The following is a 14,775-nucleotide window of genomic DNA, read 5'->3' on the forward strand; positions in this document are numbered from 1 at the left end:
ATTTTCTTTTCCTTTTTCTTTTTCTCCCCCCGCCCCCACCCTTTTTTGTTTGTTTTTGTTAAATGAACACAAGTCTATTGTTCCTTACTGAGAAAGTCTATTTTTAACCTGTGTGACCTCTCATCCAAGCCAACTGGAAGCAGCTCCTCTGGGCTTTAGGGGGCTCTAAACAAAGGCCTTTGCAGCGCCTTCGCCCATCACTGCTGTGTTGCCTGTATTGTCCTGTCCCATGTTGCTCTCCTGGTGGTCATCCTCTATTCCACCAGGGCTGCAGCGCTTTTCTGACCTCTCTGCAGCTGCTCTCCTTCCCCTGAGCACCAACCCTGAACGAGAACACAGGGAGACAGCATCCTGTGCACCTATTCCAGAAGTATTTATTGAACAGCTGTATCTTCTAGGCATCGTGTCAGGTTATTCTGAAGAATTAATTATGGTTAAAATCTCAGACCCTGCTTGCAGGAACTCAGCCTCTCACTGGAGAATAAGTTGGGATTCCCCCTCCTCTTCTCAACAGAGCATTTCCTCAGCACCTTTTTCAAACACTTCCTCGGACACGAATAATACGAAGACTGTTTTTAGCAACCCATGTCAGGATGTGTAATCTTAGGATCGCGATATGCGTTCTTAGGACCAATCAATTCACTCTTAAAAGAATTAGATTCAAACCGCATTAAGTATCAGCACATATTATTGTCCTAAATCAACAATATTCTCGTCATCTTCATTAGTCACCAAATCTATATGCCTAGAGAATGGGCCCAATAGACCAGGCACGAGGTGTATTGCTACCACAGTACCACTTGAGATCGCAAGTTCAAGTTCAACCTGGAATATATAGTTAAGGTTTATCTTTCAAAAATAAATTAAGAGCCGGACGGTGGTGGCGCACGCCTTTAATCCCAGCACTCGGGAGGCAGAGACAGGCGGATCTCTGTGAGTTCGAGACCAGCCTGGTCTACAAGAGCTAGTTCCAGGACAGACTCCAAAACCACAGAGAAACCCTGTCTCAAAAAACCAAAAATAAATAAATAAATAAATTAATTAATTAATTAATTAAGAAACAAAAGAAAAACATACTGAGCCTTGAGTCACCAGAATCTTCTCTAGTTCGTCTGCTGCCTATCTGTCTAGCCTTCAGCAAGCTATGTAATGTAAGCATAAGCTTCCTTATACTTCTCAATGAACAGTGGAAATCAAGAAGCTCCCATGATACTGGCGTACGCAGGAATGCCTAGCACACAGTGAGTTCTAGCAGCCTAGCTCACTCTGATGACAGTTGTGCACATAAACACTGTGCCGTTGGGCCTCATAACGGCTTGCTGTGTTGCTGCTGTCCGTGTGTGCTTCCTCGGGACACCACATAACAGCTCTCTACGCAGCCGTCCGTGTGGAAGAGAGAGCGTTTTCTTCAATCTTCTGAGTTGATTTAGACACGTTATTGCAGCACAGGCCTACTTGGTCGCATTTTAGCCTCTCTCTAGAAATTATTTTCTCCTCAAGTCTAAAATTTTCTCTTGTGAACAAATATTTTTCAATATCTATAAAACAATTGTCCTTGAGAAGTATATAATGCCGCATTTGCTCACGCCTTCATAATCACCCTGTATTCCCAGGCCAGTGGTGTAATTGGATCCTGTCTACGCAGCAGTCTAGCTAGGCTCACAGATTATCCAGCTGTTCCTGCCTGCCCTTATTTTGCATGTGGTCCTGTCAGCATCAACTCCTCCTCAGCCCACACTCCTGCCAACCCCCTCACTGGAGGCTCCATTTTCACTGGAACTTTTCTACACTGGTTTCCCTGCCTTCCCCCCACCTCCTGTTCACATGTGTCAGTGTTTGGGGTAGGTGCACATGAGTGCACATGTCGTCAGAGGCCAGAAGTTTGGATCCTCTGGGGCGGGAGTTACAGACATTTGTGAACCACCCTGCAAAACCTAAGTTGAGTCCTCTGTGCGAACAGCCAAAGCTCTTAACCACTGACCATTATCTCCAGCCCCTCTGTATGGCTTTTAAAATGTACTGTAATTAAACTCTGTGCAGTTCAACCTAATGTGTCATTTGTTTCCCACTAGGAACTTCAATGATTTTAATATATGTAAAATCAAACACACACACATACATATATTTGTGTATATATATATGTACATGTGTATATATGTCTTCTCTGTAAAGATATATATTAAACATTTGTTAAATACATATTCTGTTAAATATATTACTGTATTAACATATATTGATTATATGTATTAATATATTTATATTTATGTCTTCTTTCTATGCCTTTGATTGGTTATGCCTTTGATTGGTTGACTGGTTTGATGGTATGTGACCATTTTATCTCTCTGCTTCTGCCTAGATCTGGGGTATGAATCTTTCTTTTTTTTATTGTTTTTATTGAACTATATAGTTTCTTCGCTTCCCTCCCTGCCTCTCCCCTCCCCTTTTACCCTCTCCCATGTTCCCCATGCTCCCAATTTACTCAGAAGACCTTGTCTTTTTCTACATCCCATGTAGTTTAAATCCATTTATATCTCCCTTAGGGTCCTCATTGTTGTCTAGGTTCTCTGCGATTGTGAATTACAGACTGGTTTTTCTTTTCTTTATGTCTAAAAGCCACTTATGAGTGAGTACATATATTTGTCTGTCTGGGTCTGGGTTACCTCACTCAATATGATATTTTCTAGATCTATTCATTTGCCCTCAAATTTCAAGATGTCATTGTTTTTTCTGCTGTGTAGTACTCCATTGTGTAAATGTACCACATTTTCCTTATCCATTCTTCAGTCAAGGGGCATTTAGGTTGTTTCCAGGTACTGACTAGGACAAACAATGTTGCTATGAACATAGTTGAGCACATGTCCTTGTGGCACAATTGAGCATTCTTTGGATATATACCTAAAAGTGGTATTGCTGGGCTTTGAGAAAGGTTGCTTCCTAATTTTCTGAGAAATTGCCATACTGACATCCAGAGTGGCTGTACCAGCTTGCATTCCCACCAGCAATGCAGAAGTGTTCCCTTTACCCTACATCCTCTCCAGCATAAGTTGTCATCAATGTTTTTGATCTTGGCCATTCTTACAGGTATAAGATGGAATCTCAGAGTTGTTTTGATTTGCATTTCTCTGATGACTAAGGATGTTGAGCATTTCCTTAGGTGTCTTTCAGCCATTTTAGATTCGTCTGTTGAGAGTTCTCTGTTTAGGTCTGCACAGTCTACGTGCTTTCTGCTGAAGTTTTGTTATCTTGTTTAGCTGTCCTTTTCTCCAGGTCAGGAGCCTATCTTAGTCCACAATGCTGTCTTTATGAACCCAGAAAAATTCTCTTCCTTGTAGGTATTCTGGAAACAGGTTTAATCCAACAACCATAATCACAAAAGTGTTTCAAATTTAGTACTGTTGATTGTGAAAAATTTCATGCTTCTGAAATTTTTATTTTTTTCTCCTTCCTCTTTTATTCCTATCTTTCTCCACAACTGCCAAATATGTCGGCCAAGTAATTAATTAATAGTGGTAGTTGGAGATCTATCCCCCATAAACAAGTAAAGCATCCATTGAGAAAAAAAATAACTTCAAATCTGACTTTTACTACAGTCCCTGGTTGTTTTTCTTAGAATGTTTGTTCTCCTGCCTTGAGGTTATTTTGTTGCCTGTAAAAAAAAAATACTAAAAAAATTAAGATAATGAATAATTCAGACTGGCGCTCTTGTGAAAGCTATCTTTCAAAAGCACAGAGTAGAGTCACAGTCTCGGCAAACTTTGTGTTGTGGTGCACACAGCAAAGAACTAGCAAACAAACACTGCTTTGTGACCAATGTGTGAGAGGGGAAACCCGGGTTTCCATCATTTCAGCCCGTGTGCCTTGTAAACACTGTAAAGAACAAAACCCACACTGAGTGTCATTTGGTATAAATTTCCTTGGCAGCCTTTGATCAGTAACAAGGGAAATGCAGATGAAAACATTTGTAAGAGACAAAAAAAAAAGAAAGAAAGAAAGAAAAAGAAAAAAAAAAAACCTAAACTAAGAGTCTTTCCAGTTTCCCAGTCTGATTAAGAGACTCATTGACTCATTGTGTTATTCGCGTGAGAATCTCCAAGACACCTTCTAATATTTTTAGAACCAAAGAGCTCTGATTGGGCAAAAAAAAATCATAGGACTGCCCAATTTCAGAATTCTTTGCAAAACTTTAGTCTGTTTTGTGCCTCCATTTTAATACTAAAGTCGTTAGCCTCGTTCTGTCCCCTGCGCTAGACAACAAGCTGGCCAAAAGACAGAATTTTGGATCATTGGGCTCTGTGGTGCAGGACCTGGCATTATTCTGAGTATTTGATGTTTGGTAAATAAATGAGTCGATGGAAAATACATTTAAAATCTGCAGTTGCTTCCCTTTCTGTCATGCTGTCAAAGGCAACTGTAGAATCTTCTATGTCACGCTCTTCCTGCAACTTCGAAGCCCCCAGCTGCTTGCTGGGTTTCCATACAATCTTAAAATTGTTTCTCTCTGGGCTGGGCTGCACTCTGGCCAACATTCCAAATTCTCTATCCACTTTCACTCTCAGGAAAATGAGTTAAACTATTTTTATACAAATATCATATAAATACTCACTTGCCGCATTTTTTTTAAGTTTTATGGTCTCTACTTGCCTGCTTTTTATGAGGAAAGAATTTAGGGTATGCCCACACATAACCTCTCATTTTCTCTGAAACCTAATGTAAACTCACCCGTGAAAAGTTGGCTGTGTTTGAGTAGGCTATTGAGAAGAAACACGTTAGCTTCTAGGTATCACGAATTCCTTTAAAAATATATGTAAGTATTCTCTTAAATGCCAAAATCTTGACTTCAGGAGATTTTTAAAGATGGATAGTTTCTAAACATTTCTTAGTTTTCTATTTTCAGTATACTTCTAATTAAGGAAAACAGATTTATTATATCTTTTTTTTCTCAATTTTATTTCAATCAATCCTGATAGGTATTTTTTATTTAGTTCCATCTGTTTCATCTGCTACATTCTGAATGGGCGTGGTCACCCCAGATCCCTACAGCTGACAGCTCTATCGGCTATCTTCTTCTTTCAATATGTAGTGTTTATAAAAGTATCATGCTCCTTCCACCATGACTGTAAATGTAGAGGGACAGAGAGAGGCCTCTCTTAGCAGAGCACAGTTCCACATGTACCTGTGAATGCTTTCTAGAGCTGATCAGATCATCAACGTTCTGACCTGATCAATGGCTAAATCCATTCAAAACACATCCAGAAATCTAGCAGACTCTTGGAAGATGGTAGAGCTGTGGAATTCTGAGTCCTGCTTTGAGGAAGTTGGTCACTGTAGGCAGGCTATTTGAGGGTAGATCTTGCCCTGGCCAATTCTTGTCTCCTCTTTTTCCTGGATTCCACGACTTGAGCAGTCTCTGTCACAAGCTTCCTCCATCATGGGCTCTATTTCACCTCTGGTCCAGAGTAATAGATCCAACTGGCCTTGGAATGAAGTCTCTAAGAGCATGAACCAATATAAATCCTCTGTCTAAATTGACTTTATGGGTATTGCCACAATGATGCAGAGTCTCCCTGATGTGTTCCCCTTTTCATCTTTGACACACCATATGGCAAACTGCACAGAGCAAGTGGATTAGAAATAGTGTGGGAACAATCTGCTTATTTTGCACACAAGAGACTCATATGAAAATCTGGTTAATTGCCGCTATAGTGATGGTCAGGACTTTTCATGGTATTTGACAAGCTTATTATTTCTTCTCTGAAAAAGTCTTGTGGACACCCTGCTCCTCCTCTGGGAAGGACTGGCTACTAGTGACATGAAGAGGTGACTATGAGCTACCAGCACGGGCAGATGGAAGAGTTTTGTGCTTCCGTGTTTTAATTGACTTTGCTTTCTGTTGCTGTGATGAAACACCATGACCCAAACAATTTGGGAAGAAGGAACGGGCTTATTTGACTTAAATATTCCAAGACACAGTCCACTGAGGGAAGTCAAGTCAGGAACTCAAGGTAGAAACCTAGAGGCAGGGGCTGATGCCGAGGCCATGAAGGAGTCTTACGTACTGGCTTGCTCAGTTTCTTCTCTTATATTCCCAGGATCACCAAAGGTATCACCACTCATAATGATCCACATTAATCATTAATCAAGAAAATGCCCTGCAGTCGTGCCTACAGATCAGTTGGATGAAACCATCTTCTCAATTGTGGTTGCTTCTTCCCAAATAACTCTAACAGGTGTCAAGTCGACAAAAAACTAACGAGGACAATTGTCACTAATACTTCATCTATAGCAAAATTAATCTGCCATTTTTATCTTTTTTGGAGAAAAGTAAATTCAAAAGTTACCTTTGTTTTGATTTTATATAGAAAACAAACAACTTTCATTGAGTTAGAAGTCATGCTGACCTTCTCTTTGATTTCTTTAACTGTCCCTTGCAGAAGTTCTTGCATGGGGCCAGTGATTTGGTTAATTTTATAATGATGTGACGATAGTATACAAGGTACACTATACATTTATTATGGTTTCCCTGGAAGGTACATTTAATTTAGAAGTTACATATAACAAAGAATGACCTTGATCTGTTTGAGATGAAATGACCTCCACATTCTTCTCTTAATAACATCTATTGACTGCATTAAATTTGATTTTATTTTTCTGTTTTCAAGAGTTTGAAATCTAAGCCAGAACCTTGGCCTATAGTCTAAGAGAGAAATCATGTGTCATCACTTAAAACAAAATGAATTAATGGATGCCCAAGAAAAAGCTGGTGTCCCTGTTGCTATTGGGCACAGACTGTAGATAATCAATCAGAGGATCATGAACAAGGGAAAGTGTTTTATCCTGATGAATGTAGCCAGGTAGAAAGGATAAAGAGTTTCACAAGTGAGGCTTAGACAAAGTGATTGCTAAGGAGTCCTCATTCAGCTATCGCAACAGGGTAATATGTTTGCTGGCAAAATTTCCCAACCACGAGCCAACTTAGAAAACACATCCCTGTGAATCCCAAAGGCCCACGTCTTAATATTCCCCTTGATGTACAGGTTGACTCCATTCTTTTGTATGAATTAAAGAACGTGGATGAATGGAAGCTCATGGCTTCCGTAGTCTTCCTATACTTTAAGTCTGGGGTCTGCTTGGGTGCGTTCATCAACTGCTTTCCCCACTATTCTGTGATTTCCTGAAAGGAGACATTTTTCCTGTTCTTCTGGGGCCAGAATCCTAGCAGGTGTTTGAGTGGTCGTGTCCATAAACGGTGGAGCGTGTTAAATGACAGCGTGCCTGCATTTTGATAGCTGCTCAGGCAAACGCTGACTTCATCACCTAGTTTCGCTGCAAGAGATGCGGCTGCTTGTCTTACAAGGGACCTAAGCCTTACAAGGCTCCTAAGGGAACGAAGAGAGTCATACTGTGGCTGCATGAAGTGCTTAAATGCCGAGACTCCTCAGCTGATGAATCCATTTTTCCATAATAGGGCCTTACCCTTCCTTTCTGACCTTATAGGCCATCCTCCTCTACCATGCACCTTCCGCTGTTGCCATGGTAACAACTTTGCATTTTTTTTTTTTCTGAATTTTCTTTGGCTGGCTTGACCTTTTGCTGCTCCTGTTTCCCTCCTACAAATTAGCTCTCCGTGTCGCTCTAAAGACTTGCTGGTGTCGCAGTCTCACTGTGACATCTCCTGTAATGACCCGTGCCCCTTTACAGCTACAGCATGCAGACCAGTGAAAATGGTTGACTTCAGCACCCTGGATGGGTTCTGATCCTGCCTTAATGTTTTGTTTGCCTTGCTCTAGCATGCCACAGCCTCCAAGTAATCGTTCAAGATATCACTAAACCCAATGCTGGGCACCACAAAGAAACTTGGGGAATAAAGGAGTACTTTTTTTTTCCTCTCTTCTTTTCATTTTTCACAACAATTTTAAACTCACAACAGTATTGAGAGGGAAGCACAATTCAAAGTGTGGTATTCTAGTAAAAGCAAAACGAAGGATACAGTGAGACAGGGCACTGAGTAACGAAACGGACTAGTGTGTACAATGTTTGTGTGCTGTAAGGGATGGCTCTCATTCCAGGCGGGCAAGAGCAGAAAGAAAAATATTGCATCACAGCCTTTGGAACAGCACACAAACTAAAACATGAATTGTTTGTCCCTGGTTGACAGCTCCAGGTTCCAGGAGGCCACTGGCAAACACCAGCAGAACAGGTCTGAATTGTGACATGTTTGGTCCTCTTTGTTGGATGGAATGCAAATGAATTCCTTGCACCTAGGTGGTTATACGTCCATCTCCACATCCCTGTAATGAGACAATTATGGTTTATCCATCTCTGAGTGGTCCATTCCTTATGTCTCTGTGAGGTTTTCCATCATTCTCTATTTCTAATATACATGCTTTGGGTCTCAAAATGTGTCATAATTGGACTTACTAAAGAACCAGTTCCTATTTTTCTATTTATTCATTTCACCCCCGCAAGACCTAGCAACATCTGAGTATAGAGTGAATGCTTCATAATACCATAATTTTTCACAATAATATTGTCTATTAGGTAATAAAACCATATTTTTACTTCAAAATTATATTTCAGCACATAGAATATATTTCCATTTCATCTCTTTCAGTATCCCTTTCATCCAAATCAATATTACCATAACTACTTATAATATTTGTGTGTGTTTTTCTCTCTTAACCAAGTAAATTGTTTCTTTTTCTATGCCTTTTTCAATCACTCAATTGTATCCCAGGATACCACTCTGTTTTAAATCTGTGTTATAATTTGACCATAGTGTTACTTCCTTCAATGATTTTTACTTTCAGTGCACTATATTCATGTCTTCTCATTAGAATTAATTATTGAGATACTAATTAATAATAGTTAACACTATAAGCTCACAGAGGGAGAAGTATAAACATGACATATAATTAAATAGGTTTATTTAAGAAGATTATAAACCAAAAGCATGAATGTGATACTTGGTACAGTTTTATAAGTAAAATAATCTTCAAGAGAAAAACTCTAAATTTGTTTAGACATATTCCATGTAATTTGTTTCTTAAGGAAAGAATATACTTATGTGGGTGCATATCTGCAATGTTTATCTTCTTCTTTTCTTCCTTCCTTCCTCTCTTTATTTTAATTACGACATGATCTCAGCATGTAAACCAGGTTTCTCTAAACCTTAGACTCTTTCTGCCTCTGCCTCATGCATGCTAGAAAAAGCATGAGATATGTGCTAGAACTGTCCAAATGGGATAGTGGGGAGGAGGTTTCGTGTGTGTGTGTGTGTGTGTGTGTGTGTGTGTTCATATGTATTCACACATTATTGTCCACTCCAGTTGCTCTCAACTTTTTCTTTCTTTGAGACAGACTCTCCGATTTGCCAAAAATGGCTAACCTAGGATTAACCTGTCCCCACCACCACCCAGCACCGATCAACCAGAGTTGGATCTTCATGCTTGCCTGGCAAGCACTTTCCCAATTGTTCCATGTCCCCAGCCTTGCTGGGATTTTCTTCTTGTTACTGTTTCAAAGGCTTCCCCGGGGTCCCCTCTGGTTGAAACTATAAAGGGGAGATCTTTCCTTCCTTGTGTAAGCAGACCACACTGTTGCCCCCTTTCCTTTCTTATGCAAGCAGACTGTCCTGATACCCCACAGACATAAGGTTTTCTTATTTTGTGACTTTAGTGGATCAAGGAGCCAACTTTGCATTTGCTATAAAACTTCCCATTGTTTCATAATATAGCAGTGAGCCGAATTGTAGGTCCTTTCAAAAGTAGAGTTTGCTGAGGCTGGGGATTGTCACTCTGTTGGTAGAGTACTTGCCTAGCATGGACGATGCTCTGGGGATCAAACATGGGAATGTTTGTGTCACAAGCCTGCTAGCCCAGCAACACTCAAGACAACGGGAAGTTCAGGGTCATCCTTGACTCCACAGTGAATAGAAGGCAAGCCATGGCGATCTGGAGCCTTGTCCCATAAAAAAAACTGCTTGGGGAGGAGGGGTTCATCTCAGTGTGACTTTGTGGGCGTGATTCTGAGATGGCATGTATCATTCTGCAGCTAATCAGAAGATCCCTGGGACCAAAAACGTAAACACACCCCATCCTCCATCCCCATCCTCACCTGCACCTGCACAGGGCCTTTCTGTGATGCAGACTAGAAGAGAGTAGGCTGGAGACATTCAAAGCACCCTTGCACATGGAGATGTACAGACAGTCATGCGCATAACGTGTACTGCCGGGCCTTAGGAAAGCATTCCCGTCTAGGACAGACTCCAGCTCTCTGAGACTCGCTGCAGATCACAGAAGCACAGACATTGCCCCACAGGAAATGACATATAAAATTTCAGCAAAGTAGGTTTAGTTCGATTGCAGACAGAAGTGGGCAAGAAACTCTCCTTGTGTTCGTTCCTGATAGATCCCGAGTAAGCCACACTGGTGGCACTGGTCCATAGACAGGGCTGAACATCTGGAAATGCTTTGCTCCATCTGCGGCAGGGTTGCAGCCTCCTGTTCTTTCTACACCATTTCCCATGACTTCAGCTTACTGCGCTTTTGTTTTCTTTAGTGAAACTATTTAACCCCTGGGGTTTCAGGTTTTGTTTTGTTGTTTTCAAGGAATAGGCATGCATGAGACTTCCTCATAGTGTTTTTTTTTAATGATGCACCTGAACTTAACTTTTTTATATTTCTTTCAGTGTCTGGTTCCACATAGAGGATATAAATGTCAATAAGAACAAATATCTGAATAACCCTATGGGATAATATTTTAGAAATCCCTTAGACACGGTGCCTTGGCATTTGTTTTAATTGTTTTCCTATTCTTTTTAATCTTTCAATTAAAGGGTTTGATTTCACTTATTTCGTGTAATATTAAAATTCATAAAGCATACAAGGTTACATATTGGTTTCATGGTACTCACTGTCATCGTATATAGCTAAGGAAATTGATGTTATTCCTACGTCTTAAGTTAGTGATGGGACACTGGCCTGCGGGTTGTCTTTTCCTCTTTGACTTTACTCTTTCACATGGAGAGCTTTCTCATCTCATCCAAGATGTATTTGCACAGGTCCTAGCCCCAGCTACTCATCCAGGGAGATACCCCATCTTCAGCCACCTCCTTAGACTTGCCTTCAGGATGTTCAGGTCTCCACATCCCACACTCTCCACCCCAGGGTCTAGCCTTTATGTTTCAGAAAATTGCCCGTTTGCCACCTTCAAATTTCTATATTGGTCTATTCTTTGAACCCTCTCAGGATCTCCTCCACTTAGAAAACTATACATAACTCCATCAGACAATGTTTGTCCCTCTGTACCCTTTCTTATCATTAGTAGGATAGATTTTCTCTATTATTGTGTCAATTTGCTTCTCATTGCTGTGATAAAAACACTGACCAAAACCAACTTGGAGAAGAAAGGGTTTATTTCAAAGTATAGACTCTAATCTATCATCTAAGAAGTTAGGATAAGAACTCAAGACAGCAACTGGAAGCAGGAGCAAGCAGATAGAAGGAACACAGCTTACTGTCTTGCTTCCTCTAGCTTATTCAGCTACCTTTCTTGGCCACCCTGGTACCCCTTTCTTAGCCAACCTGTTACCTCTTACTCAGGGATAGACCTTCTCACTGTGGACTAGACCCTCCTGCATCAATTTGCTACTGAAAAAAAATGCACCACAGACAGGTCTAAAGGCCGATCTGACAAAACAATTCATTAATCAAAGATCCACTTCTCACAGATATCATTCAATAATTATCTGAGTAAAAGGAAAATGGTATTTTGCATAGATTAAGAAAAAAAGGAATGCTCATCAATTAAATGTTTGTTAAAGGGTTTGTTCTAATTTTGAAAAACACTTGCCTTTTGAAAACAAAACAAAAAAGAAAACCCCATATTTCTGGAAGCTTCCAGACATACTGATGGGAGATTTCTGGGTCCAGCTATCACAAATGTCAGTGCATTCTCCAGAGGAGTCTCACCAACGTGACAACCATTGGCTGCTGCCAATGCCATTGACTGCCTTAACCCCATTTTCCTCCACAGACACATAATCTCAGTTTTGGCTTCAAAAACATTATCATAGAACAAAATCCTTCTGAGGACTAAGACAAATTATCATGATACTGGCTAATTGCTTAAAAGCTTCTATCTTGTTGCCTATAAGCAAAAATGTGTCAATTAAAAGCCATATTGCCCTTATTAAAGTATGCAGTACCCAGCACATGCAGAGGCTGTAGTCAATGGGAAAGAAAGAAGTCATAGATATACAATGTATCGAACAGAGAGAATGCCAAGGAAGGCTCATACATCACATAGCTGCACTATTCATCTCTGAAGAACCTACTTATTATTCAGTCTGAGAAAGTCGGCAGCCTTTGAAAATATTGGTAATGATCCCACATACTATATGGCGGGGATAGAAGGAGGAGCTGGATGCCACACTGCTCCACCACCACCACCATTCAATACATCTACACATATGGGAGCCAGGTTCTTGTTTCCCATCTACCTTTTCCTATAGCCCCGCACATACACCCTTTCTTGGTTCAGAGCTAAACTAGCTGCATCTTGAAACAGCCCTGAGAGCATTACCAAGAACCATTACAAGAGAAAGGAATTCTGGGTTTCCCCTCAATGGAACTGCTGGCCCCTACTCCACGCCGCAGATCTAAGTGTAGCCAAACACTGGCCCTCTGTTCTCTCTCGCTCCCGCTTCCTCTTCCCTGCACTTGAAAGCCCTGATAAAGGGAAACGCAGGGAGCAAGTGATGTTGGTCTGTGCTGCCTTCCTGCCCAGCCTGTTTGGCTGTCTCAGGATTTCCTCTCTCTAGATCTTGAGAGCACGTCCTTTCAGTGCGCAGACAGCCTGCAGAGCAAGATAAGTGGTCGGCACTAAACTGTGAAATCCTCAAGATACTCTGGACGTTTTTAGCCGCGGGAGAGGTCACCTGAGCTGGAGTTGTCCACAGAGGTTGGAGTGGGGGATGGGGGGATCGGCGCCCTGAAACTGGAAGGGAGAATCTGAGGCATTTCTAGGCAAAGAAAGTGTTGGCAATGTCAGGACTGAGGGAATGCGTGAGGCTTGATGATGCAATTGTGTAGCTTGCCAGCTGGAGCTCAAACTTGTGTGTGGGGAGAGAGGGAGAGAGAAATGGGATAATTCCAAGCTTCAACAGGCCTTGGAGAGTCATTATAACTTTAACTAAGAACACTAAATCTCATAATCAGTGGTATTACCCCAACTGCGAGATCTAGATAGGCCTATTCTTAACTTTTATTCAACAGTAAAAAGGAAAAAAATAAAGTCAGGAACCGTTTCTTTTAAAAGATACCATACCAGAAGCCATTTGATAGCAATCACTATCACTTTTTATAAAAGACTTGACTAGACGGGACAGCGTTGCATATTTTCGAGCTATGTTTTTGGTTTGCATGACAGGTTTTGTTCAAATTAGCTTCTACATTATTATAACTCAACGGTTTCTTTGACAGCAGATGACGCTGTTAGGATAAAGGAAAGAGGGCACGAGTCTGGAGAAGCAAAGGAAAATATCTGCTTCTAAAGAAGCTTGACTTTCAAACTGATTTCAGAACCCGTGACCCTGGTATGAAACGCTAGCCATTTACTGCAGCAAAGCGACCTGCAAAGAGGCCTGCTTTAAATCACGACACTTCACACTTACAGGGCAATGTTGCCCTCTCACTTCCTGCTGCCAGCCATCCTTTGTTTTTCTTTCAAGATTTTAGCTTTCAGGGTTCTTGCATCATTGACAACCTCGCTTACGGGCCAGATGTGAACCCTTCACTCACTTATTCTTCATGAAATTCCAAAGGCAAAACCGCTTCCCTTCCATTTCCCTGTGAGGGTGTTTTTCCTTTTCCTACTTGAGATAGTGATGGTACTTCCCACTGCTGCCCCACCATGTAGATAACAAAGAAGGAGCCAATAGCATTTGGTAAACCCTGAGCATGTTAGGCGGGGCATCTTCTAAGAAAATACTAAAATAATTGACCTACAAATTGTGGCTTGCTGTTTGGCCCTTGCAGAACCGGAGCAGTCACTGTTTGGCATCTGTGGTGGCACATGGCACTGTGGTGAGAGTGGAGAAGTGGGGAGACTGTCACCACTGTGACTCAGGAAGCACCAAAGGAATGAGGGAGTGGATCTCACCTTGCCCTTGAAGGGCAACTGTAAGGACTCAAAGACTTCCCAGGGGGGTCCAGCTATTGAGGTTCTGCCACCTCCCAGCTGTGCCACCTCAGAGCCAATCTTGTAACACATCTGCCTCTGAGAGCATCAGTATCCCAACTGAAGCACAGAGGCTGGTTCAGAAGTTCATAAAATGATGTTTGCCCTCAAACAATCGCAGTCTCTTAGCACCTTATAGGTGTGCTTCAGGGTGAGGTTTCCCACACTTGTTTTCACGACCAATTATTTTTTTTCCACCTAGATGATTAAACCGTATAATTTTACTAGTTAAGGTTACCCGTGCTATGATGAGACACAATGACCAAAAGCAAGCTGGGGAGGAAAGGATTTATTTGATTTATGCTTCTACATCATAGTGTATCATCAAAGGAAGTCAGGACAGGGGATTAGACAGGGCGGGAACCTGGAGACAGGAGCTGCTGCAGAGACCATGGATGAGTACCTCTCTTGGCTTGCTCCTCCTGGCATGCTCGACTGCTTTCTTTTATAGGACCCAGGACCTCAGCCCAGGTGTGGCACCATCCACAATAGTCTGAACCACGCCCCACCCCATCAATTCCTAATTAAGGAACTGCC

At 41.4% G+C, this 14,775-nt stretch overlaps 1 protein-coding gene across 2 annotated transcripts in view; it reads left to right on the forward strand.

Annotated features, from left to right (window-relative positions):
• Window positions 1–14,775, forward strand: part of Dlc1 (DLC1 Rho GTPase activating protein) — a 323,702-nt gene that overhangs the window by 144,606 nt on the left and 164,321 nt on the right. The window lies entirely within an intron of this gene.

This window comes from Chionomys nivalis, chromosome 20 (assembly GCF_950005125.1).
Source record: "Chionomys nivalis chromosome 20, mChiNiv1.1, whole genome shotgun sequence".
Classification (NCBI taxonomy): domain Eukaryota; kingdom Metazoa; phylum Chordata; class Mammalia; order Rodentia; family Cricetidae; genus Chionomys; species Chionomys nivalis.